The following is a 10,964-nucleotide window of genomic DNA, read 5'->3' on the forward strand; positions in this document are numbered from 1 at the left end:
AGTGGCCTAGCCAATCTCCAGACCTTAATCCCATAGAAAATCTGTGGAGGGAGCTGAAGGTTCGAGTTGCCAAACGTCAGCCTCGAAACCTTAATGACTTGGAGAAGATCTGCAAAGAGGAGTGGGACAAAATCCCTCCTGAGATCGTGTGCAAACCTCGTGGCCAACTACAAGAAACGTCTGACCTCTGTGATTGCCAACAAGGGTTTTGCCACCAAGTACTAAGTCACGTTTTGCAGAGGGGTCAAATACTTATTTCCCTCATTAAAATGCAAATCAATTTATGACATTTTTGACATGCGTTTTTATGGATTTTGTTGTTGTTATTCTGTCTCTCACTGTTCAAATAAACCTACCATTAAAATTATAGGCTGATCATTTCTTTGTCAGTGGGCAAACGTACAAAATCAGCAGGGGATCAAATACTTTTTTTCCCTCACTGTAGGGCAGTCTGCACACAAATGTCACCCTCCCTCAGCAGTTCGCTTGGGAGATCACCTCTGCCTAGCACTTTTCCTCGTCTTAGACTCTAGATTGCTTTCCGTACTTCCTCAACAGATGACATCTCAGCCAACCACTCACAAGGTGCGACTCCTTCTTCCGAGATTTGAGGCACGGCAGCCTCAGCAGGGGTATCCCCACTTTCCCCCATGATGTTGTCTGGGTTGAGGGATTTCCCTTTCCCTAAGACCTCAGAAATGTTTCACAAATCTGCACACCTGTCCTTGGGGGTTACAGATCGGATCACCTTTCTTTCCCGTAAGGATTGTGAATTCTGTGCCGTTGCAAGTTACTTTTTTGATGGAATTAAAGAGTGATTTGTAATCCCGGGGTACTAAGGCAGCTCCATCTCATCAGCAACCTGCGACCACGAGTAAGCCTCGTAGACAGTGGGGGGGGGGGGGGGGGGGGGGGGGGGGGGAGCATTTCGTGTCTTCGTGTCGACGTGGGACGCTGTAGACAGTGGGAGTGGACATTTCGTGTTTTTGTGGGGGCTACCATCCCCCGCTATCATCGTATTGTCGGGACCATTGCTCTCCGACTCGCCCGTAACACTCGTCCCACTACCCCCGGCTGCTCTGTGGGGTCCGCGCTACCGACCCCCAATTCCTCGCCCCCTTGCGCCCCCGACTTTGCGGCTGCCCGCATCACCATGTTTCCATTGACGCAGTGGTCTGTTTTTACGCTCGCGGTGCGCTTTGCCATTCAGAGGCGGCGTGCCGCTGTGAGCGCGCTCGCCAGTAAAATCTCCGTCCCGCCCGTAAACAAACAGGCGTGGCGCGTGTTTCCCTCCCACCCGCGCTCCACGTGCTCCGATAATAACAAACACGCCCCTACCCTCTGCCCAGCCCCGTACACCAATCGCACGCGAGGGGGTTGGAGCCGAGGGATGGGCGGGCGGGATTTTTGCCGTGCGCGCGCTGCTGATTGGGGAGGGTCGCTCAGCTCTGAGTTAAAGGGCCTGCTCAAACAGTCGCGCGAATACGCGCGCGCTCGGCGCTTTAACTCGCTACTCCGCGATTAGACAATTGTGCGGGTGCGTGACCGCAACACAGCCGCACAGGTACGCGATCGCTAAGCACTATTGTGAGCGATATCACAGGTACGCGAGCACTGGGCACCACCGAAAGTCGCCACGTATGCCCGTACGCGCCGCACAGTACTATACACAATTGCACGGGTGCGCGATCGCAACGCCGTCACACCAGTATGCGAGCGCTACGCGCTACTGTAAACAATCGTGCGGGTACGTAAACACCGCACACTTCGTCTCGAGGTGAACAGCCACGCATACACGTAGACACCCAGCACACTCTGCCCTCCACTTCACGCTCCCAAAAGACCACACAACACAGTTTCATCCCCCCACTAGCGAATTTTATTTACCTCGAGTAACCAATTTTATCTATGTGTGATGGTATGGGTCAGTGGACGCTAGTCTATCCCTCGGAGGTCTTTGATTCAATTTCTCCTACTGATCGCCCCGCTCTCTACCCTGGATTTAAAATGCTTAAACATACGCCTCTTTCCCTCGCACTTACTTCCACCTGCTGTGCTGACCGCTGTAAGGGGACGAGGCGGCGAGTTGTCTCGGTAGAGGGGGCGAGCCTGTCGGTGCTGGAGTACGTCTCACGGACGTCTCGGACGGCTGACTCTGCTGCTCCTGGAACCGCGATGATCTTGAAGAACTTACTTGCTACCTGAATCCCCCTCCCTTTATCCTACCTACAACAAAGGAATTCCGCCGTTTCGGTCTCTTGGCCTCCCGTCCAATCAGGGGCTCGGATTTTCCCGCCCTATCGATACCCGGATCCCAGCTCGGGTGACGTCGCCGCAGTGATCTCACCGACGTCCGCTCTCTGTTCTCCCGCTACCAGTCCACTGACCCCTGCTTGTGCGTGTGTGGTTCCACTCGCGGTGGCTCGATGGCCCTTGCCGTGACCATGCAACTTAAATATTAGGTCGCGGCGCCACAGTGCATGTCAGCTACAGGGGGAAGATCGCCCAATTTCCCGGCCGCAGGAAACCATGAAGTTCGATCCCACTAGGGATTTCTGGACAAAAACCTATCAGCCAGGTGACCTCCCCTCCTGGCTCTACGTGGGGCGTGTGTGCGTTCGTGCGGGGGGGGGGGGGGGTGGCGATGGTCCACCGCGTCGGCGTCGGCATCCCCCGGTGGCGGCTTCACGGCGGTGGGCACGACCTCGGCAGAGCGGCTCTGCTGCGGCGGCCTCACGACTGTGCAGTGGGCAAAACGCGGACGTCTGAGAAGGCACCGGCCCCGGGAGAGTGGCGGGAAATCAGAGGCATCGGTGACGGCATCGCGGTGGTGGGCGCGGTTCCGCTGGAGCGGCTCCGCTGCGGCGGCACGACATTTTCATGTCGACGTGGGACGCTGTAGACAGTGGGAGGGGGCATTTCGTGTTTTCATGTCGACGTGGGACGCTCGCTGTAGACAGTGGGAGGGGAATTTCGTGTTTTCATGTCGACGTGGGACGCTGTAGACAGTGGGAGGGGGCATTTCGTGTTTTCATGTCGACGTGGGGACGCTGTAGACAGTGGGAGGGGGTATTTCGTGTTTTCGTGTCGACGTGGGACGCTGTAGACAGTGGGAGGGGCATTTCCTGTTTTCATGTCGACGTGGGACGCTGTAGACAGTGGGAGGGGGCATTTCGTGTTTTCATGTCGACGTGGGACGCTGTAGACAGTGGGAGGGGGCATTTCGTGTTTTCATGTCGACGTGGGACGCTTTAGACAGTGGGAGGGGGCATTTCGTGTTTTTATGATGACGTGGGACGCTGTAGACAGTGGGAGGGGGTATTTCGTGTTTTCGTGTCGACGTGGGACGCTGTAGACAGTGGGAGGGGCATTTCGTGTTTTCATGTCGACGTGGGACGCTGTAGACAGTGGGAGGGGGCATTTCGTGTTTTCATGTCGACGTGGGACGCTGTAGACAGTGGGAGGGGGCATTTCGTGTTTTCATGTCGACGTGGGACGCTATAGACAGTGGGAAGGGGCATTTCGTGTTTTCGTGTCGACGTGGGACGCTGTAGACAGTGGGAGGGGGCATTTCGTGTTTTCATGTCGACGTGGGACGCTGTAGACAGTGGGAGGGGGCATTTCGTGTTTTCATGATGACGTGGGACGCTGTAGACAGTGGGAGGGGGAATTTCGTGTTTTCGTGTCGACGTGGGACGCTGTAGAGAGTGGGAGGGGGCATTTCGTGTTTTCATGTCGACGTGGGACGCTGTAGACAGTGGGAGGGGGCATTTCGTGTTTTCATGTCGACGTGGGACGCTGTAGACAGTGGGAGGGGGCATTTCGTGTTTTCGTGTCGCCGTGGGACGCTGTAGACAGTGGGAGGGGGCATTTCGTGTTTTCATGTCGACGTGGGACGCTGTAGACAGTGGGAGGGGGCATTTCGTGTTTTCATGTCGACGTGGGACGCTGTAGACAGTGGGAGGGGGCATTTTGTGTTTTCGTGTCGCCGTGGGACGCTGTAGACAGTGGGAGGGGGCATTTCGTGTTTTCATGTCGACGTGGGACGCTGTTAGACAGTGGGAGGGGGCATTTCGTGTTTTCGTGTCGACGTGGGACGCTGTAGACAGTGGGAGGGGGCATTTCGTGTTTTCTCAGCCAGCTAGAGAACCTCCTCCGTCAGCCAGGGTCTCTGGGGAAGTTTGGAACGCGTAACCAAAGCAGCCATTGCAGCTGCATGAGCCACAGGTCTAAACCTCAACAATTCCCCCTCGGCATCAGGGTGAGGGGGGGGAAGGATGCCAACCCCAGCTGCTGGCAATGATTAAATGATCGCTTGCAACTTGTATCAGCGAGCTGAGACCAGGCGACTGTGCCTTTGAATGGGGTCCGAGATGGTCAGTCACCACCGCAGTGGAACAATGGTGAGCGCATCGTACAGATGACGAGCTAACAGTCAGATACACTCCACGGTAGGTCCTGGTGTCTACGCCGATGCTGGAACAAAATGTTGGTGATTACCAGGCCATGAGCTGCACAGAAGTCTAGCAGCATCCGACCACCTCCACTACACCACCACCCACAATCTCCACCACCACCACCTCCACAAAACACCACCACCTCCAGCACGCCACCATCCCCACAACACTACCACCTTTACCACCACCACACCGCCACACTCACGACACCGCCACCTCCACTAGACCCCCACCTCCACCATACCACCACCTCCATCAGACCTCCACTCTACCACTACCTCCACCAATGACCGCCGTTCACAACTAAGTGGCAGTGACGCCAAGCGACCGGTTTATTTTGGCTCCTGTAAAACCCAATGTGCAATAAATGCTCGCTTTCGATGGGGATCTGGTTGTACCACAGACACCTGGTCACTGCCGCAAACAGAACGCGAACAAAACCATCCATAAACACGTGTACAGGGTCCAGTGTACAGGGTCCAGTGTACAGGGTCCAGTGTGCAGGGTCCAGTGTGCAGGTTCCAGTGTGCAGGTTCCAGTGTGCAGGTTCCAGTGTGCAGGGTCCAGTGTGCAGGGTCCAGTGTGCAGGGTCCAGTGTGCAGGGTCCAGTGTCCAGAATGCAGTGTACAGGTTGCAGTGTGCAGGTTCCAGTGTAAATGGTCCAGTGTACAAGGTTGAGTTCCGAATGGCAATGTCATGCATCAACATAACGGCACAATCAGCACACAGAACACGAGGCGAGGTGAACACAATATGTAAGTGTAGTGGATCCAACTGAGTCGCAGACGAACTTCTTAGAGGCAACTCGAATACACAAAGGGGTAGCTGCCCCTTTACCAGATAACAGCCTCGAGTGGTGGACCACCCGGCTAACCACACTAACACTGGGAGTTAGCTACAACGGACCGGACCCCAACCCGGGTCCAGCTCCACGTGTTGGAGACTCTTCTTGACGTAGAACGTATATCTTCAGATGACGGTAGCAACGCTGAACCCCGGTCCCTCGTCGGGACCCGGCTTATATGCTCCCGGGTCGGGGCCGGCTCCGCCCTTGGCCCCGCTCACCTTCGAGAGAGCTCTGGCTCTCTCTTTCGACTCTTCTTGAGACAACTTTCCCCGGACACGTGACCACCCCTTAGCCCCCACCTGGGGGCCCCATTTAGAATTTACCGGTCACGTGCCTTCGGGGTCAACCAGAGTGCCATGGCCCAGGGTAACCCCGTCCCTTGGCTGACACTCTGCCACTCCCTCCGGTAGGAGTCGGCACTGCACGCCACGCGTGGTGCCACTGCGCTATCCCAGCGCTCACCGAGCCCCCTCTAGGGCTGGTGCTACACCCACCTACGGGGTGTCCGTGTTGACGGTGCATTGCTCGGTGACATCCACGATGTTGCTACATCCGTGATGTCCACGATGCGAGTACGTCGCGCGCCGTGTCCCTCTCGGGCCGGCACCATACAGTGACATCCGCGATGTCACTACATAAGTAAATAACTTAAAGTGTGCAAAGAAGAGCGATCGATTGCACGTAAACTTGAAGGGATTGGAGGTCCAAAAGTGATTTAGAGTAGGACAAGTGTGGTAAAGTGTTGTTCCCAAACGTTGCTCGGCTATTTCTAAGATCATGGGTTGCCATACGGAACAAGGGGTGGGAGGGGGACTCAGGACGAAGAGCGAGGAGTTGCTACGGAAGCGTGCACGGAGATTGTGGTCCTCGTGCACGGGGATTGTGGCCCCCGTGCACGGGGATTGCGGTCCTCGTGCACGGGGATTGTGGTCCACGCTGTCAAAGGGACCAGCCACTGGTCTGGACAACAACGGCCATTGCTTAGAAACAGACGCCTAATGTTTACATTCCATTGAAGACGGTGTCATTGACGATTGTGTTGAGTCGTGTTTGTCGTTAATTGTCCTTGCTGTCCACCGTCAACGCAGCACGTACAAATAATCTGTTAGAATAGATTTGTGAACAAGAAGGCATCATGTGCAGGTGTACTGCATTGTAACATCAACAGGGTCAGGTGTTGAGCCATGGCACTGCTGCATGGAGTTTTGCACTCAACTCGGACCCATATCTGACAGAGTGGGGCCTTGCTTGTAACATCTGGCAGTTTACAAGCATTGATACAAGCGATATGAAAACATAAAAATAAATAAATAAAATTGGAACAAGTAAAAATTTTTTTTAAAAAAATAAAAATAAATAAAATATAAAAAGAGGGTTAAAACCTGTCCAGAGTATTGCTTGTTGTTCAACCAATGCTGCTGATAGAATGCACTCTTAGAAGGTTGGCTGATGGGATGCGTAAAGCACTTGCATCATTTATGTGCAGAGACAAATATGTAGCGGCTCGTGTCTGCTTCTGTACTTCGTTATTTTATTAATGTATCTGTTGTAGCTTTGTATTTGTCCTGAAGTGGGCGTCACGTGAGCGTGTACCGTGCAGTACTGCACCGGGACTCCAAAGATGTCCCCCAGAGGGCGACTTATAGCCAAACCACTCATCTCTAACCTTCACCTCTAAACCCTTAACCCTAATGACTGTAACCCTTGACCTTAAACCCGAACGATGACCACTAAACGGTGAGTATATAAGAGAGTACTGAATATGTCCACGAGAGGGTGACAGGTAACCACAGCGAACGCCGACCCCTCACCACCGTCATATAAACTTACTCGTTGGTAACTCAACCACAACCACAACACTACCCCCCCAAACCCCTGACCCTAACACCCCTGATATAAACGTTACTCGTGGGCTTGTGGCCACATCTGCGTCATTACATGTTGTTGCCTGCTGCCGGTCTTGTTTGATTCTCCACTTTAATGTCCCCAAGTCGACACAAGTATATGGTTGAAGCATCACCCTCCTCTCTAGGCCCCTCCTCGTCAATGCACGATAATAATTTACTTATTTATCCATCCAGGAGAGCCACACTGAGAGGGTCCTCCTACATTGGGTTCATATTTTGAGGTTTTATTTTTCTTCTTTGGTTCTTTCGGTAAAGTCACGTAGAATGAGAATAAAATAATAAAATAACACAAAATTCTCACGACGTTTCGGCCACAATGCAAGATCATGAAGACGGCCGCTTCCGTTGTGGCCGAAACGTCGTGAGAATTTTATTCTCATTCTACGTGACTTTACCGAAAGAACCAAATAAGATGAATCCTTGCAGTCACGAAATCTTCAAATCGAAACGTTTTATTTTGGACATTTTTATTATAAGTGGAGAAAACCCACATGCGCAAGGGGGCAACACTATCCCCGTACCAATGGAAACAGATAGCAGTTATTCCACTGGCTAAAATAATGCCCAACCTTCACCCATAATCTTACTTAAACCTTCCATAATCCTTACATGAATCATACATTATTATCCCCACTTTTAATCATAATATTATTCACTTTCGCGACTAATATTATTCATCATAAATATTTTTCGACTTAGATCCTATAAATATAAATATATCGTTAACCCACCACTACCCGACACACCCATAATTATGGCAAATCGCCTGATGAAGCTGGTTATAATCACCAGCGAAACATCGTACTCAAATTGTCAATGTATGGACCAATCAAATTCAAGGACAGTGCATATTATTAGAGTTGTCTATTTTGTTTGCATTTTGACTGGTTGTGTTGTGGTTATTGCAAACACGATGCCTTGAATAAAAGGTGTCACTTTTTGTGCCAGTTAAAAGGGTAAAACCTATTACTATATCTTGTTACTGGCAAAGGTCTCATAATGTAAAGGAAGGCATTTATAAAGACAAGACGACGAAGGGGGACTCAGTCGAGGGAGATTTAGCGTGGAGGTTGGCCATGGATGGACTATGGGGGTGGCAGTGTCTCTGTGTGTGTGTGTGAGGTGGGGACGACTGTCTGTGTGTGAGAGGTGTGGACGACTGTCTCTGTGTGTGTGAGGTGGGGACGACTGTCTGTGTGGTTTGTTTAGTTTGTTGTCCTTCCCTCGCACCTCCGATTAGCAATGTTGGTTACGTACGGTGTGAAAGACGTTCGACACTCATCAAAACAACTCATCATTATCACCATCGAGTCAGTGTCACTCTCATCACGATTCATTTCGCGCATCATCATAATTATCGCGCACCACGATCCCCTCTCGTCAACGACTCACCGCACCATTCCGCTGCACACATTGATACTTCTGAGTTCATCGCCTCGGTTACGGCCCTCGATGATTGAAAGTCAAATGAAAGTAGGAGGTGGCACCGCGGCGGTAGATTTCAAGTAACTGCCCGACCGGTCTGCCGCATCTCCAGGAGGCAGTGGTTGGCGGAGTCGGACGAAGAGGCCGTGAGGGAAGTCGTCTGCCAGTGTCTGGCAAGGACGAGGAGGCGTTGAACGTGATTTAATTTGCCCAGCATGTACGGTACCGTATGTTGAACTTCTTTCGCACCGTACGTAGCCAACCGTGCTAATCGCAGGTGCGGGGGGAAGAACAACAAGCTAAACGCACAACAACGAGAAGCGCAGTTCTAAAGAAACGAAAACAAAATCGTCCGTGTAAGCGTTCATGCTCGCGGAGATCATCATGCACACCGCCTGGGGGTTCTCTTTACGCCACATATTTCGACTGCTTGCAGGAGGCAATCGCTACTAATGTGCATTTCTCGAGCGATTAATTTGCCTTCATTTTTCTCGCGCCGATGAAAACAAAACCGCCTCTTCACCAATCGAGTTCTTGGCAGAGGCCTGGACTGAGATCCATGGGATCGAGGTCGTCCTCCTGCACCAGCCCCTGCTTGCCCCAGGGCAGACGACGCATTGCTATTCGAGTCTAATCAAGAATGAACAACTAACGACTAATATATATGCACGACACATTTTTTTTTTAAAACTTATCTTTGGGTTTTAGTTTGTTGCCCATTCCCACCCACCCCCTCCCGCACCTCCGGCGAGCACGGTTGGCCATGTACGGTACGAAAGAAGTACAACATACGGGACGTGCATACGAATGTAACAGCAGTTTGTTCTTGCGGACGAATCTGACAATGCCCTCTGGCCCGTGAAGCGTGCCACCCACCATGGACGTGAGGCCCCCCGCTCTCTGCAGATCCGTCACACCGCTCACTCACGGGGGGGAACGCGTCACTACAAGTGGACCTCATTATCGTCTTTGACTTCACGAATAATTGTTCTACGCTCTGTGCATGAACATTGGCAAGCTGGATTGGCATCGTGTGTAGAATATATGTTCACGTGTAAACATTATGGATATGAATGTTACAAACCCTGGTGTTACACAATGCTGTTTTGATATATTATGCTTTACTCACTATATGATCCACTGCTTTGCAAATGACAGCACATGTCCTGCATCATAATAATTTAAATCACAAGTTAAAAGTAATTGCCATGTAGCTGCCCCAAATCTGCGAGAGGCCTCTCGATCAATCGCCACTGAATCGACAACGAGTCTTGGTCGATATGACAAAACCTGCCCAGGTTAAACTTTTAAAAAACGCAGGTAATGATGTCACGTATTTTTCAGCATTTTGATACTGGCAAAAAGGTCCCATAGATGCGTAGTGGTCGACTTGACGCGGATAACTTTCGTGTTTTCTCCGACACCACTTTTATTACAACTCTTCACATTACGTCCGTGACTCTTCACGTTACGTCTGTGACTTCGTCATTCCGCTTAGCCGCAGCTCGCTCGCCGCGATCCGCCCGTCTCGCTCGCTCCGCTTCCTCCCCCATCCCTCACTGTCCCTGTTTCTCTCCGTCACTCGATGTCTCTGTCTCTCTCTCGGTCTCTGTCTCATGCTGTATCTCTGTCTCTCTCCTGCTGTCTCTGTCTCTCTGTCTCTGCTTGTCTCTGGTTCTCTCTGCTCTATTGCTAGCCTGTTCTGTCTCCTATGTCTTTGCTCCGGTTCTCCCCGTCCTGCTTTGCTCCAGTCCCAGCGACAACTCAACTCGTTTTTTTCCATTTCCCGAATATATCCCCGTTCTCATTACCAACCAATTAATTAGGCCGCGTGCCACCGACGCCCCGCGTCCCCCCGCACCTGTTACTTGCCCCCTTTATTCCCAGACACTCTGCCCTTGACAACAACCCCAGCCAATCACAGCCGTACATCGCTCTCCAGCTTAATTGGCCCGTCATTACTGCACGGTTCCCCGCCGCCACACCTGGCCGGCCCGACGTAAACCCACTGTCCATAACTCGCGCGTCTTTGCCATTCCCCCCTGTATGCGCGTGTTAATCCACTACATCACCCCCCCCCCCCCTGTGATTAAAGAATTAACAATCTGACACCTGAATAGTGGTGAGTAACAATAACATAACACAACAGACAACAGCAATGGCGTCGCTTGACCGACGTGTGTACGGCAGCCGTTTGAGGTGTATTGTCAATGGAAAGTCCTTCCTCGGGAGCTGGTTCCAGCAGCCGGTCCATCACCCCTGAATGGGTCAACACGGGGCAAGGGGGGGGGAACGCTCCCTCGTTAACACGGGGCTGCATCCTGTCCT

The sequence above is a fragment of the Petromyzon marinus genome, chromosome 36, assembly GCF_048934315.1.
Source record: "Petromyzon marinus isolate PM22_M1 ecotype Great Lakes invasive population chromosome 36, UKy_Petmar_22M1.pri1.0, whole genome shotgun sequence".
NCBI lineage: Eukaryota > Metazoa > Chordata > Hyperoartia > Petromyzontiformes > Petromyzontidae > Petromyzon > Petromyzon marinus.